Below are 15,057 nucleotides of genomic sequence, written 5' to 3' on the forward strand. Positions count from 1 at the left end.
CAGCCGGTTAATGACCGTTGCAATCAAATTTTACCTCAGACGAAATTCTGGCAGTGTCAGAAGATTTGGCGCACAATCCTCCAGTGTGACTTCTCCTAAGACGAACGTCAAATTGTCTTCGTTTTTCAAGACAAGCCATAATCAAAATTAACGCTAGAGATGTCTTTGTTAGCCACCACCATTTACGTATGTGGGTTGATGATGTAAATCTCCGAACAAGTTTTCATGCGCGCATCCGTTTTTAACGTGTCTTGACTGTCATACAGTCTGACATAATTGACAACTGAGATCCTCAGTGTGACATGAGGATCATGTTCGTACAGTCTGACAAGCAACCATCGTAAAGGACTGTTATAAATCGCACAGTGTGAACCTGGATTTAGTCGGGGGGCCAGTTCTCCTCTGGCGAACAGTGCTTTGTTACAATTCAGGTTGCTATCATAAGTCCGATAGGATCGCAACATTCAAAGTATTTATTCCAGTTCAATCCACTTGAAGATCATATTCATCACGCCGGTATGGTGTTTATAAAACACAAATGTGTTTTATAAACACTACAGCAGCCAGAGAAAAACAAAAGTTAAAGAGTCAAGAGCTTAACTAAAGCAAACACTGGTCAACACAATGGTGACTGCAAACTTTATTATTTTCAGTAAAACATCAACATCCAAATCTGTCAATTCTCAACAAGAACTTCTGTACATGTATGAAAGAAATAATGTCAAACTGGTTTGTAAACTGGTTTCACATTCTGTGGCTGAAGTCAGTTGTAATTCTTGTGTTTCAGCTCATCTCTTCTCTTTTTTCTGGTCTTGTTTCTCTGTCCTTCAGTGATTCTGCTCATCAGGTGTTCATCAGTGTCTGAATTCACTTTCTTCTTTTCATTCACTCTCTCAAGTGGACTATATTAGTGAACTAATGTAGGGAATAGTGAATGAGGGTATAGGGTGTGATTTAGAACACAGCCTCTGAGTGTCGACTTTGAGCGATGTTAACTAGGATATTTTCTCGAAAATGACAAATATTACCCAGAATGCATTTTAAGGGAAAATGGTTTGTTACTTTTAGAATTTTGCTGTTTTTTACAGCAAGGTTTAACAGTGTACCTTTGGATTTAAAGAGGTGTGATGTTATCAATGTAAATAGAGGAGGAACTGTCAATAACTGAATCCGGGTGTGTTAGATCAAGACAAGAATCAGGTAACACTGATCATTTTCCTTACTAGTTATTGATACTGCTGGTAACTGCCACTGCACTCCCATCTTCTGCGATGACAGACAGGTGAGATGTGCCGTGGCCCTCACAAACAGTCTTCACATCATATCTGTCTTGTTTGGTGGTGTCATCTTTAATCATACTCCTGATGTAGTCTGCAAAGCTCTCTGAGGTCATATTTTGGACAATCTGTGAAACAAGATTTGTATTTGTAATTATAGGAACAGTAAAAGGCTTTGACAAAATAATGCCTGCTTAATTTAATATAAGTTACTCTGTTAGACAGAGGTGTAAAGTCCAGGAGTCAGAAAGTAAAAGTCCGGCCATAGTTTTTATTCCACCCACTGAAACAGTGTTAAAGTTAATGAGATAATTAAGTGATTAATTGAGTGATGATTGAGCATTATTGAAGATACCTGATGATAACAAGCAGAATCACCAAAGGAGAAAATCACAGTTTTAAGGGTTTGATTTAGTCGGGCTCTTGACCCTTGACTTTTTAATAATATATTTTGTTTGGGCTGTTGTAACTGAGTTATAACAGCCAGACAAGCAAAAAAAAAAGCTGCATTGGCTTCCGGTTAAATATCGGATTCAGTACAAGGTGCTACTGTACTTTTTTAAAGCTGTCCATGAGATGGCCCCAGAATATATTTTGGACCTGATTCATATGAGTTCTGGTAGATCCTAAAGATCATTTAATTGCTTACTGCTCTCAGTTCCGAAAACTCATCTGAAAACAAAACGGTATCGTGCATTTTTGGTTGCTGGCCCAACACTCTGGAATACCCTTCCACCTGACATCAGATCTGCACCCTCAGTTGATGTTTTTAAATCTAGCATGAAAACATACCTGTTTTCTATGGCTTTTAACTGTTGACTTTTGGGTGATGTACATTGTCTTAAATGTTTTTCTGTTATTGTATAGTTTTTGTTTTTGTTTGTTGTGTTGCTGTACAGTCCTTTGGTCTACTTTGTAGTGGAAAGGGCTCTATAAATAAAGTAGACTTGAGACTTGAATAATGGTCAATTATCACTCAGTTAATCAATTATCTCATTAATTTTGACCACTTTCCACCACTGCCCAGAACCAACACTGAATATTTAGAAAACATTCTTATAACAAAATTCTGTTAGCACATCAATGGTACTTATTTGATGTTTTTGAAGCTTGAAAGAGTCACTATGAGTTGCTATAGTATGGGTGGAGTAAGTTTAGTCATTTTGTCCCTTTGGAGGCCCAGCATTGTTATTTTTGGGCGAATATCCCTTTAATACCCAAGGAATCCATAAGTAGAGTTGAACTCACCGCAGTGATGTTTTCATAACGTGGGTCTCCCAATTTACTCTTTTTGCTCGTTGGCATGGCGGAACGCCTCTATCATATGATGATAGGTCAAAGTCTTGTTCCCTGTTGTGGACACACTGCTGTTTGAGAGGTCGAAACCTGAAATTAAATGTTTAATTATTTGAAATTAACCTTAGAAAACTGTAAAGAATTAAAAGGCTTTCAAGAATAACCCTGCTTGCCCTTAAATGAGCTAAAGTTTAAACTTATAAAATCACCCTCTGCGTGTGTGTTATCTAGGGGCGCCGTTGGCACGGGGGACGGGGGGGTCAGGACCCCCGCACTTTTGAAAAGAGAGAAATCGACCCCCGCACTTTTTATAAGGGCTTCAATCAGTCAAACTATATCATCTTTTAGCTTAGGATATTTTCTTTAAAATGAGACCATTTTCACGTTTCTGTGAGCTTTCGTTCGTAAATAATCAACTATTTTGTCACGGATGTGAACAGGAAATGCGCTCTCGAACGGAGAAACACGCGATCTCCAAGCAATCGATCAGAGCATGCTAACGTTTTAGGACAGGTCGATGGTATATAAATCATGCCTGAACGTTAGCGTTTGTCAATCAAAGCCAAACCGTTCATTCAGAAACCGAGAAATTTGACAGGGGGGCTGATCTCTCAGGTTGACGTGCGAGCTGGATTGACTGAAGTTTTCGTGAGGATTTATAGTTTATGGACTGTTTTGATTTCTGTAAGTGGGTCAGTGACAAATATGGTGCGGCAAGATGAGAAATTAAAAAATCTTTTAAAAACCTGTTTTAAAAGCATGCATCAGGAACTAAAGTTAAGAATGAATGTACCTAAAAATGTCAAATGGTGTAACCGCCAAAGAATGAGAAATATTAAATATTTTATCCACCTAGATGGCATGTAAGCTCACTTATAGAAATATATACTTCAATTTAAAATATCAAATGAAAAATAATTGTATTAGAGTTATCTCTAAATGTAAATTTTAATGTGTTTTTGCAATATTTGGTGGGACACATGCTGAAAACACATCTGTTTTCTAAATAATCTTTGACAAATTATGTTAAAATTGTTTAAAATCATGTTATTACACTAAACTAGATGATTACATTTTATTCCACATTAATTTTTCTGTAAATAATTATATTTTTTATGAAAAATAATGGTTACGCCAATTGACACAAACCAGTTACACCACCTGACCATGTTGCTTCTACAGCCAAAGGCCATTGTTTGTTGAACAAATTGACACTGAAAATCAAGCATGACAGTCAGCAAGTTACGTTAAGTGGTTTCAGTGATGAAAAACAACATCTGACAACAAGAAATAATCATAGTAATGAACAGTGAAATCATGTCTCATATATTTTACAGTTAAAGGGTTAGTTCACCCAAAAATGAAATTTCTGTTATTAATTACTCACCCTCTTGTCATTTCACACCCACAAGACCATCGTTCATCTTCAGAACACAAATTAAGATAATTTTATCTCCCATAGAAAGCAACGAAATTACCCCTTTCAAGGTCCAGAAAGGTACTAAAGACATCGTTAAAACAGTCGACGTGACTGCAAAGGATCAACCTTAATCTTAATGGTTCAACCTTATTATGAAGAGACAAGAATACATTTTTTGTGCAAAAACAAAACAAAAATAGCATCTTTATTAAACCATTTTGTCTCTTCCCTGTCATTCTCCTATGCTGTTGACATGGTAAACACAGTGCAGGTTTTACGTCAGAACACCAGCTCATTATTGGCCGGGTCCTGCGTCAGTCTCACACGCATGCGCTGTGCTGATCACGTGATCAGCTTTGGCCAATACTGAGCTGGCATTCAGACATAAAGAAGGAAGGCTTCACTGTGTTACTGCGTCACCCGCGTGAGGATAATGACAGGAAGAGAAGAGATTGTTCATAGTCATAATTTTCATTTTGTTTTTGCGCACAAAAATTATTCTCATCTCTTCATAACATTAATGTTCAATGGCTCTACAACCTTTCTGGACCTTGAATGTGGGCATTTCGTTGCTTTCTATGGGCGATTAAAAAAAACCTCTCAGATTTCATCAAAAATATCTTAATTTGTGTTCTGAAGATGAACAAAGGTCTTACATGTGTTGAACGACATGAGATTGAGTAATAAATGACAAATTTCATTTTTGGGTGAACTAACCCTTTAAGGAACAATATCTGATAACAAGAAATCATCAAAGTGATCAGAATTCACTGGTGCTCTGTGATGAGCCACTGTTTCCTTGCTTGAAACTATATCAATTTATCTATTGGGGCAAGAGGGGCTCTGTTATGTCGTTTTAATTATAAAATCTTAGAAATTTAATGAATTTTATTTTATAGATGTAAATTGTAGTCTTTGGTTAAATGCACAATATGTAAGACTTTTGGATTCAAATATCAAAAAACCACTTGGACAATTTTATATATTTTGTTGACTTGTGTACTTATATTATGCCAGATGTTTCCAAGACTGTTTAAACCTAGAGAAATAATAACCAGGACACGAGCCGTGTCCATGAGTTGCCTATCAATGACATGATACCCGCGTTAATCTCGGTTTCCGGTTTTATTTTTTCGAAACCACAGAAACACCAAAGACGCTTTAATATATTATGTGTTTTATTAGACAGATGAGCAACTGTTTGGATACATTTGTCGACAGAAATCTAATCATATTATATAGCTAAACACGTTTAGTCTTATTGTTTAAATCTTGTTTTCTTGATTTACTGTGAGTACCATGTTTTACCATGCCTAATATGGATCTAGTTGAATGCAGTGTGCAACAAGTGTCTCATAGCAGCTGCCGAGCGAATGCACAGAGTAGCATTATAACAAATTTGAACACACAAATGTGTCTAATATTTTAAAACAGAGCTGCTTTACATCACATACGCTTGACCTGAAGAAGCAGAAGCAGCGACTGCGGCATAATAAAAGCTGTTGTCGATACGTTTGACGCACTTGTCTTTCATTAGCAATCACTCCATGATTTTATATTGCTTAAGTGAATGGAATAGAAATATTGAAGCTAAACATTTCAATGTTAAACATTAATGTACTAAACATTAATGTTGTGCAACATAATTATATATTATTTTACTGAATTACAGAGCTTTAATAATAAAGTTGTGGATAAAGCACCACTTTCTAAAAAAAATAAAACATTGAACATTTGAAAATAGTTCCAAATAGTAGTTTAGTTTATATTACATCTTTAATCAGCACCATAAACTAGTGATTTTGACTAAATTTGCCCCTAACAGAAAGGCTTGTAATAGAAGTCAAATGGTGTAACCGGTTACACCATTTGACATTTCAATTTAAAATCAAATTTGACAGGTATTATCATGGACACCTATGTAAGCACATGGCCTTGGTGGAAATATTTCAAATGTAATTTTTAAAGTCAATACACATTTTTATAATAATGATGAATTATCAATGTATTCATGGGGTCATACCATTTGACATGTATACCTAAGAATACCTAACCATACCCTAAAAATGTCAAAATATCTCATATTTTAAAGACAGTTACTAACCTTTGCATGCAGCATTAAGTGTCACCAGGGGTCCCTCTTTGTGATATAATTTCCTGTCACATGGTTTTCTTGCACAATATTAACAAAATGGCTCCTTGAATGGTGGTTACACCACCTTGACACTTCAGGAATTTGACTTGACTCCAATGATTCCCCAAATTATTTATAATATTCAGAACAATGGTGTTAAATGTATTTTTATTTACTATTAAATTGTTCTAATGTAAGATTATGCCAAACTACCTTATATGGTGTTTTATTGAGAATTTCACCTTTTTTAAATAAGATCAATTATTTGATACCAAGTTTTTACGGTTACACCACATTGACATTTTTGCAATCAATCCCCAAATATTCTCTCAAAATTGATTAAAACCAGAAATTTTAGACTTGGTCCTCAAAAAAGAGAATGTATGTAAGTAAGTTGTTAATTTATTTTGCAATTTTTACCCTTTTAAATTTAATTAAACTATGAGGACACAAAAAAATGAGCGTCACGTCATTGACCCAATTACATCTAGAAAGGTAAAAACATTAATGGCATCTATAAAAGAGATCTCTGAAAGCGAAATAAAAGTGATTATTGCCTCGACCAGCAACGCAGTGGGGAGGACGCACGAGAGGAGCGTTTAATAGGTATGTGTATGGGCTACTGTAATACTGCATAATGCTTATCAGTGGCATGCCCGGGCATACTTAATTTCCTGCATTCCGCTCAGCCTTTCAAAGAAGCTCCTTTGCCCATGAGCGTGTAAAGAACCATGCACACGTGCACCGCCCATGGTGATTTACATGTACATTTATACATGGGCGAGGCTAGCCTCAAACTTGGAGTAAGAAATGTTGTTATTCTAAAATTTTTGTTTGTCTTTTACAAGGTTAAATAATGTCCAAAACATACTCCGTAGTTTGTGGTTTAAAATGTATGTGTTAAGGATGAAAATAAAAACATCCCCCTTAGCAAATGGTGTCATCCTGTTCTCTTCTTCTACTTCTCCTCTGTACCTGCACCGCTCAGCACGACCGTCATCCAGCGCGAAACACACGCAGAGTGAGAGTTATGTAGTGTTGTGAATCAACTAAGTTGCTCCAAAGCTGTGTCTCACACTTCTTTCCTTTTACCTAGAGTTGTTCCGATTCCGAAACCATATCGGTGAGTAGCCTACTGGAGTCAGTATAAAAAAAAAAAAAAAAATATCCCCCCTGGGTGATGCTACTCCTCAAACCACCAACAGAGCATATAAAATATCAAAAATATAAATCTTTTTTTAAAACATTGCCAAGTAAAATGCTACATTTATATAGAACTGTCTCTTTACGACCACAACAAACGGGACACTTTTCAGACGCGCGTTCCGACTTCACCTCAGCGCCAGGTGCCAGTCAAACGAGCACGAAAAAGGTAGGCTACAGGTGACGACGAGGGAGCTTCACTTGAACAACAGTGAACTGCGGTCAGATGAGATGTTGTCAGGCTATGTCGGTAAAACTCAGAAAAATTAACATGACTGTCCAATCAGCCGTTATAATACTGTTCTCGTGGCGCGCACTCAAGAATTGCATGCGCCGACGCGTGCTGCATAATTACTTTATTAGGCCTACAGCTTAAATAAAGCGCAAAAGAAACTGCGAGCAATGACCGTCGTTGTTCTGTTGTAAGTTAAGTCATGAAATTACCAAACATGCGATTAAAGCTGCCTCAAAACTGTGCAGGCATCCATGTATTGTTGACATGGTTTTAAAGCTACCAATTTGTTGGCCTTAAAGCGTCTTAAATCTACATTTTCTCGGGGGAGCATGCCCCCGTACCCTCCTAGCAAACTACATTTTCTGACCTCGGTAATTAAAACCCAGCGTGCAGCCCGGCTTATATTATATCTAATGAAATCTGAGGTAAACGTGCATTTCTCCAAATGTGCGCACTTTTGGACTAAAAGTTTGTGTGTATGCACTGTGATCAAAAATAAATGGGACCAAACGCGATTGAATGTAAATTTGTGTCTCGTTATTCAATTAATAACTACCAATTGATTTCGCAATTCTATCAGAAATGAAGAATTATTAGTGTCATTGTAGTGGTGCAAATATCTAAGCTATCTAATACTTCAAATCTCAAGGTTAAATCAGAAGATTTTTTTGTAAAAATGTTTATGTAACAGCTGCCAAAAATAGCTGTGGTTTTTAACAAATTTAAAAAAAAAAACAAACAAAAAAAACTTTTCAAAACATCCCCCCCTCTGTTTTTTTTTTTTTTTTTTCCACAAATCGCACCCTGCCTATAATAAGTGTTTATTTTCAGACTATTTTAGTCGAGCGGGTCGCCGCCGCTGTGGACCTGGGTGACTCGTCCATCATAAACGGAGAGAAGTAGCGCCGGTTACAATGTTCTTCCGCAAGACGCATGCAGTTACTTTGTTCAATGACAATAAAGTTGAATCTAATCTAACCAATCTGATGACTGTTGATACAAAAGGAGGCACATGGAGTTAACGGTCAGGAAAACCAGCTGAGTGAAGAAGGTTTTGTGTTTGTTACAGGGGGCTGTCTGTGTGAACTCTCACAATTAAGCTGGTGTTCTGAAAAGGCCTCAAAAAAAGAAAAAAGAAAAAATCTGGATTTTGGAGTTAGTTGAATCAATGTTAAAATTATAAAGTTATTTTTCAATAGACATATTTTTTTGCTCAGCACCCCTAAAGCTCTGACCCTAGAATCGCCCCTGCATTTATACATTTATTCATTAACAACGCAGTTTGGTCCCCCCCACTTTGAAAATGTCTCCTGCGCCCCTGGTGTTATCTGAGAGATAATAAAGCCATGTTGCACACTGTATGAGTCTTTTGGTCCTTTATAACAGTTGCTTTTCAGACTGTATGATATAATCCCAAAATTTAAATGATGAATAGATGAAGAGTCTGGAATAACTCATGGCTGAGCAAAAGAGGATGGCATGAACTGCCTTTTTTACACAAACTCAATATATAAATATAAAGCTAATCAGATTTGTTGTATGACTATACAGAGAAGGTAGGCTATACTGTAGTAGTTTTGAACTGAATGGGCATCATATATGAAATGAACTTACGACATAAAACGGTGCATACGGCTGTTTCCATGCAAAACTTGGCATTTATCAATATGGACATGAGCAGTAGATACGATCAAATCTCACATCAGGTCTCCGCTCGTGTACACAAGATTTTGAATAAGCTTGAACTTGCCTGCAGCATAAATCTGCTGGAGAATTGTAATGAGAGCATTTTTGATCATTTATATTATTTTCCTGACAAACAACCGAAGCTTAGTAGTCGATCATAAACAGTTAATATTAGAATGTCAAATTAAAATGAAATGAAATGAAATTATAATAAAAGGGTGTTTGAGACAGGGGTCTCAAACTCAAATTGGCTGGGGGCCGCTGCTGTGATTGACACCTCATAGGAGGGCCATTTTAATATTCAAGCACAAGAAAGCGCAAAATTTCTGAAAATTTACTTTCCTTTGCATTATTTCTCATTTACTTCAAATTCCATTTCTAAAATATTTTGCCATACTTAACAAAAAATGTAAACAGCAGTTTCTCTATCATTGTTACATACAGTGTTGGTGCAAATATTTTCCCTTACTTTATTTTAGCGTAAATAACATCAAAATCTTGTACTGAACAACACTGTACTGAACAAATACAATCCCTGAATACATTTGCACACTATTCTATTTCTTGCCAGACACCTGGCAGCATCTGCTAACACAGCTGAGCCACATTTGTCCAAGATGCCGTTTGAGCATTAGTAACGTGTATTGGTAGCATCGGACGTGTTTGGGTGGTTTAAATTGACTTGCGCGAGTGCTTTTACTGTAATTTAGGCAAGCGTGCTCATAATATAAGTGACGCAGTCACGACGTGCATGTGGTGCGCTCGTTTTTCCAGGCGTGCCTATGCCACAGCGAGATGAAAACATCTTAACTTTTCATGTGACAAGGACCAACCGATGAGCTATGGCCTTTCCTTAACAACATTGAAAGCTCAGCCGAACTGATCATAGCTGTACAGGGCGGGTTTTTATTTCTCATCTCCATACATATATCTAGTTCAGACAGAACCACTTTGGCAAGTTACTTTGCGTTTACTGAAGAAGAAGCAAACAAAAGAAGACAGCAACCAGGAAGTGCATAGTAATATGCTCATTCTTATAATGGGGAGGGTTGCGAGCAGTTTGAGCATACTTACTGAGCAGTAATGCCACATATTTATGTCCCCGGTCTAATAGGACAATGGTAGTGATTGGAGCGATTTGACAGCTGACTGCGTCAGCTTGTTGCAGCACTATGCCTACATGGCCTGACTGAACTAATGCTGCGCTCAATTAGTAGAACTAATGCAAGGACTAGAAATAATTTTTTTCTTTTTTTGAAAACTTCCTCTTCATCATGGAGAACGCAGTTCATGGTTGCATAGCAACGGCAGACACCACTGGAGCGATAGCGCCAGTGAACGGCGACTTTTTCTTTGCACGTAGAATATGGTATGACACAACTAGAGAATAATAATTATAATAATAATTCAGTGGGCTGGATTATGTTTTATTTTTGAGATCAGTTGCAGGCCGGTCAAGGGGGAGGGAAGCCGTAAATGGCCTGTGGGCCGGCAGTTTGAGACCACTGCCATACAATTTTTTTTTTTCAGGAGTTTAGCTTTACATGCACAAACACAGCAAAATCCTCAGTGTTATATTAACCTCTTAACTGTCACGACGCCTCCCAGCCAGCACACCCTTGTAGGCTCCACATGGTTTAGCACAGATGAAATGAACATTGTTCAGAGTTTACACTACAGGCTGTTAAATGTTAATGAGATAATTAAGTAATTAATTAAGTGATGATTGAGCGTTATTGAAGATAGCTGCTGTTAACAAGCAGAATGAATGAAGGAAAGAGAAACAACAAGAACAGAAAAAAAAAACACGAAACATTAGAATTATAACTGACTTCAGCCGCAGCCTTAGATAAAAACATTAAATCTCTCAAGATCTCAGCAGAGGAGGATTAAACAACTCCATATACAGAAGCTCTTATTGAGAATTAAGAGAGAGATTTTTTGTTGATTTTGTATTGAAATTTGTTTGGTTTTTATGTCACCATCACGGTGATCAGTGTTTACTTTAGTTGGGTAGTTTGACTTGTCTTTGTAATGTTAGAATTTCTCTGGATGCTGTAACCGAGTTTGTTATAGCAAGAAAATCAAGAGAAAACACAATCTGATGCTGTGGCTGCTTCATGATAAGAATATCATTATTGAATAGTGGCCTAATTCACTGATCTTATGACTGAATATAATATGAGCAATATCTTATAAACTTTGTTTTATTGGGATTCACATAGAGATCCAGCATAGTTTTAATCAGAAAATAAATCTGAATGACTTTTAAAACAGATTGTACACTGAGCACTTTAAACTACGGTGAGATTTATTCTCAAACACACATCAAGAATCAGCAAATGAATCTCAACAATGGTGACATGCTTAATGCTGCAATGTATTCTTTTCTGCATGATGCACCAAGAATGCATTGTGGCATGATGCATGTCACCGTTGTCTAGATGTCTGTGTGTGAGGAAGTTTTGCAGGAGTTTTAAAGCTTTTAGTGTTCAATATGTTTTAAAACTCACGCAGCTTTTATTGTTGTATTTCTAGAAGAGATCCAACACAAACTTAACATTTTGCTCATTTAAAACTCTAGTAATTAGATCAGTGAGTTGTGTCACGGTATTTGAATGCATTGTTTCCTGCTTGTCTCGTGTCACTGTTGTTGTGTGGGTGTGTGTGTGTGTGTGTGTGTTTGTGGGCGTGCCCGAGCCACACGGATGATCAGCGCTTCCAGCTGACACCTATCACAGCACCAGCTGCAGCTCGTTTGCTCACCCTTTATATACTCACTCATATCTCATCTCATTTGTCAGATCGTTGTTGATGTCTCCGTGCTGTGTCCACCATCCTGTTCCTGTTCGGCATGCCAGTCTCGTGATTCCTGTTCCTGTTCGGTGTCTATGTGGATTACGTTCTATGTCTGGATTCATCTGTCATCTTCACCAGCACTCTTCATCTTGTCAACGCACCTTGTCTTCACGCTGACCATCTCAGTCCCTGCGCCACCCGTGAACTCGACGTTCAGTGACTGACCACTTCTCTATTTTCAATAAACGTGTTAACTCGCTATTGTTTCCTGTATTCTATCATGACAGAACGATCTGACCAAAGCATGGAAGCAGCGAGTAATCCATCTTCAGCGCTGGAGGACTTTATCAACAGCAGTCTTCATAGAATGGATTCACAGGAGAAGAACCTGAACGACACGGGTCGAGCTGTCCAAGCATTGGTGGCGCAGGTGTCCGAGCTCACCCAACAACTCCAACTTCTGCGTGCTCCCACTGCGCCACCCACACCGGCCGTTCTCCCCACACCACCAGAAAGCGTCGCCCAGCTGGAGCCCCGACTACCAGTTCCTGAATCATATGCAGGTGAACCAAGTTACTGCAGATCTTTTCTCACACGATGTTCTATGCATTTTTCTCTTCAACCCAGAACATTCAACACAGAACGTGCCAAAGTCGCTTTTGTTCTGACTCTACTGACTGGGAGGGCGGCGCTATGGGGAACGGCGGTGTGGGAGAATCAAGATCCATGCTGCGCCTCGTTCCAGACACTCGCCGCTGAGATGAAACGCGTGTTCGACCGCGCGGTTGCCGGGAGAGAAGCAGCCAGAATGCTGGCGGAGCTACGTCAGGGAGAGAGGTCTGTTTCTGACTTTTCCATTGAGTTTCGGACTTTAGCGGCAGAGTGTCAATGGAACGAGGAGGCGCAGTGGGACATGTTCCTGCATGGGTTGGCTGACCGCGTCCACAAGGAGATTTACGCTCTGGATCTTCCCACATCACTTAACGGCCTGATTGAACTGGCTTTGAGAGTGGATGCTCGACTGACCAGGGTCGAGCGACGAGTCCTACCCAGCCGTGTTTCTGGAGGAGTAGAGAGTTCACGTTCCAGCGGTGGGGACGCGGTCAGCCCCGTTCAAGATCACGAACCCATGCAGGTAGGGCGAGCTCGGCTTTCCCGGGAGGAGAGGGAGAGGCGGAGATCCCAGGGCCTTTGCCTCTACTGCGGGGGAGCTGGTCACTACGCTTACAGCTGTCCGGTAAAAGGTCAAGCCCGGTAGTAAGTATGAGGCTACTATCGGGTGGGATCTCCGCCGAGAAGACCTCATCCACATCTACGCTCCTCCCGGTAAGATTGAGATGGTCTAACCACACTCACGACTGTCGAGCACTTCTGGACTCCGGGGCTGAAGGTCATTTTATGGATTATGCATTCGCATTCAAACTTCAGATTCCCCTCAGATCTCTCACTAACAAGATTGCAGTACACGCTCTTAACGGTCAAGAACTCCCCACCATCTCACACACCACTGAAGACATCACCCTCATCACATCAGGCAACCACTCCGAGATCATATCTTTTCTTATCCTGGACTCTCCTCTTGCACCCATCGTCCTTGGTCACCCCTGGCTAGTTCAACACAACCCCAAGGTGGACTGGTTGCAGAAATCCATCGGGGCTTGGAGCAATAAGTGTCATGAGTCGTGTCTTGTGTCTGCATGTCCGTCTGTCTCTGTTTCTGTTTTTCAGGAGGAAACAGTGGATTTATCTAACGTGCCCGCGAAGTACCACGACCTGAAGGAGGTGTTCAGTAAGTCTCGGGCTGCTTCTCTCCCTCCGCATCGTCCCTATGACTGTGCCATAGATTTAGTGCCAGGTAAATCTCCGCCTAAAGGCAAGTTATATTCACTTTCTGTTCCGGAAAGGGAGGGTATGCAGAAATATATTTCTGATTCACTGGCATCCAGGTTCATCCGCCCTTCCTCTTCTCCAGCGGGGGCGGGGTTCTTTTTTGTGGGGAAGAAGGACGGATCTCTGTGACCTTGTATTGATTACCGGGGGCTGAACAACATCACGGTAAAGAATACTTACCCTTTGCCGTTGATGTCTTCAGCAATCGAGAGGTTGCAGGGAGCATCAATTTTCACAAAATTGGATTTACGTAATGCTTATCATTTGGTCCGCATCAGGGAGGGGGATGAATGGAAGACCGCTTTTAACACCCCTAGGGGGCACTTTGAATACTTGGTTATGCGGTTCGGGCTTTCCAACTCCCCGGCGGTTTTCCAGGCACTATGGAAGTAATTTAATGCCAAATGTTTTCGAAATAAAAAGCATGTTGAATTGCACTAATTGAAAAAAAAAATGCATTACATTAGCTGTGCTTGCATTTTGATGCATTTTATTTTTAAGGCTTGAATTTTTATGGGCGAAATTCAACATGGTTGTATATTTAAGCTGTGAATATTTCAATTAAAAATATTTCACACACATTTTCATTATTAAAAATTCAATAATTTATTTTCACCTTTCAGATTTCACTTCAAAATATTCATTCTGTTTAAAAAATACAACCTATAAAATTCGACTAACAATTTTCAGTCCATTTTATTTCGCTTTACAAATTCGCTTCCACAAATTCAGTGGTTAAAATTCGACAGAAAATTCAACATTTCACATCCGGGAACTGCAGGAAAAGCAGTAGAGTGCCGATGCATGATCTCTATCTGCTGTTAGTCTTCTTCACCAGCAGGTGTCGCTAGCGGCTGTTTAAGACGAGATCACGGCTAGTAAGTCATCATTCATTCATAAAAACAGATTTACAGAAATTGAGCAAGCGGTAAGTGAATGTGTGATGATTATCAGGGCCAGTATAAATGCAGAAAAGCTGATAAAGACACAAAAGCTGCATTTGTGTTTAATTCAGTGTCTTTATGGTTACCTGTGTAGGCTACATAAGCAGCTTTCTCTCCAGAGATTATAACGTTATTCCCCGATGCTGGTGTACAGATCAAATGTTAAATCTTAG

At 39.1% G+C, this 15,057-nt stretch overlaps 1 pseudogene; it reads right to left on the reverse strand.

Annotated features, from left to right (window-relative positions):
• Window positions 1-880: 880 nt before the first annotated feature.
• Window positions 881-15,057, reverse strand: part of LOC125251364 — a 45,121-nt pseudogene continuing 30,944 nt past the window's right edge.

Source organism: Megalobrama amblycephala, linkage group LG17, assembly GCF_018812025.1.
Source record: "Megalobrama amblycephala isolate DHTTF-2021 linkage group LG17, ASM1881202v1, whole genome shotgun sequence".
NCBI lineage: Eukaryota > Metazoa > Chordata > Actinopteri > Cypriniformes > Xenocyprididae > Megalobrama > Megalobrama amblycephala.